The sequence below is a fragment of the Oryzias melastigma genome, unplaced genomic scaffold, assembly GCF_002922805.2.
Source record: "Oryzias melastigma strain HK-1 unplaced genomic scaffold, ASM292280v2 sc00205, whole genome shotgun sequence".
In the NCBI taxonomy this organism is placed as follows: domain Eukaryota; kingdom Metazoa; phylum Chordata; class Actinopteri; order Beloniformes; family Adrianichthyidae; genus Oryzias; species Oryzias melastigma.
The window spans coordinates 691,507-693,623 of record NW_023416881.1 but is presented as its reverse complement, the minus strand read 5'-3'; positions in this window follow the sequence as shown (position 1 = coordinate 693,623).

Sequence of the window (2,117 nt, the reverse complement as noted above, 5' to 3'; positions counted from 1 at the left end):
TCTTTTTTAGGTGTGCGTTATTACTGTGCATTATCACTTTTTAATGCACACCCAGCAGCCAATCAGAATCGAGTATTCACCCAGACCGTGGTATAAGATACGATACGCGATACATGGCTCACGATATCGATAATATCACAATACTGTGATAATTGGTAAAAATCCTCCCTAATAAATAATATTATATAGAAGAACACATATTTTAGCAAAAATATATCCCTATTATTTTTTTAGCTTAAATACAATTATAATAAATAACTTGTGTCTTATTTTGTACAACAAATTGTTGTAAGCAACAGTGACGACAGCTATCTACCTCCAAAGGTCACACCAAAGGATGATGAATATAATGTTTTACAGCCTCTGTTAAGATTACCAAATTTTTAAAAATTGAAGGGTGAGCAGGGAGGCAGATGGATAGATGGATAGATAGATAGATAGATAGATAGATAGATAGATAGATAGATAGATAGATACTTTATTAACCCCAAGGGAAACTATGGCAGTTTGTAGCTCCAGGTTATTCACACAGATTAGAAATAAATAAATAAATAAAAACTAGTAATAAATATATTTAAGGGGGGGGGGGGTAAGATCACGCAATTAGATCATTAAAATCAATAAAAGACAATAAAAACAGCAGTCCAATCAGGGTCCCCTTCTCACCCTCCCCCTCTCAGCAGTGTTATATAGTCTGATTGCAGTGGGTACGAATGACCTCCAGTATCTCTCTGTGGAGCTCGGCAGTGAGCGAAGGCGATTGCTGAAAGAGCTCCTCTGAGCAGAGAACACCGGATGCAGGGGGTGACTGGTGTTCTCCAGGATTTTCTTTAGATCCACCAGCATCCTCCGCTCCACCACAGACTCCACCAACTCCAGACTCTGACCCACCACCTTACCTGCCTTCCTGGTAAGGCGGTTTAGTCTTTTCATGTCCAGGAGAGCAAAAGGGTTAAAAGGGTCATACCATGATTTTCTTCAGCCTTTCAGAGTAAACTACATCCATATATATGATCATATATGATAACTTTGGGAACACTAAAAATAAATTATGAAATATGAGTCATTTTTCTGGAGTTTTTTAGTACCCAGAAAAAAAGGCCCGATTTTTGAGCTTCCACCCATTACACAACGTCATCCTTGAACCCGCCTCCCCAGTGAGAACAACATTTGTAAACAAAACTATAGGAAAGATGGATGCGCTGCGGTCTGCAAAATCTTGTTTGGTTTTTCCCTTTTTTCAAACTTTTTATTCTGCTGATGGATTTTGAGCATCTGTATGAAGTTCAGGTTCACTTATCACTGCTGGTTTGAGGAATCCTGCATGACGATTACTGGAGACACTACAGGTATGCAGCTAAACAACACGTCTGTAGAATCAATGTGGATCACGTTAAAAGCATGAATTGAGCACATCCAAACACGTTTTAATGAGTTTCTGTGTCTCATCTAGGGCTGCCACAAACGATTATTTCAATAGTCGACTATTCTCCGACTATTTTTTTCGATTAGTCGACTAATCGGTTCGTGCGGCGACAGGATGTAAAACACTCATCTTAACCATAATTATCTTTAAACTTGAGGTCTGTAAGCTATATTCTAACTAAAATAAAGACAATAGTTTATTAATCTTTAATGAATCTGCAGCTTTTCTCCTTCATTTGTTTCTGGCATTAAAACAAGACTTAAATCAGAGGTAATCTGAATCAACTACAGAAAACTTATTAAAACCCTGCAATTCTTTTTTAAAGCATATATTTAATAAAACATGTATAAAGTATTTCAAAAGCTATTTGCAGACATAAACACACTCAAAATATTTGCTCATGAGGCCCATTTATGAAAGCAAAACACTAATAACATTTTGAACTGAAGATATTCCTATACATATAAAACCTGAGGATGTCCATATAAACAAAGACAATAAATAAAAAGGGGAAATTTATATTTTAAAAAGGGAGAAAAGCAGGTGATGTTAGAATGTACATCAGTACTTTCATTCTTTCACACCTACATCCACTGCACATGCTCAGACTGATACTTCATATTGTTCAGTTTGGGGGAGAACCCATAAATCTGTGTTACTTCTTTAATGTTGTGGTTGTTTTGCTGTTTGT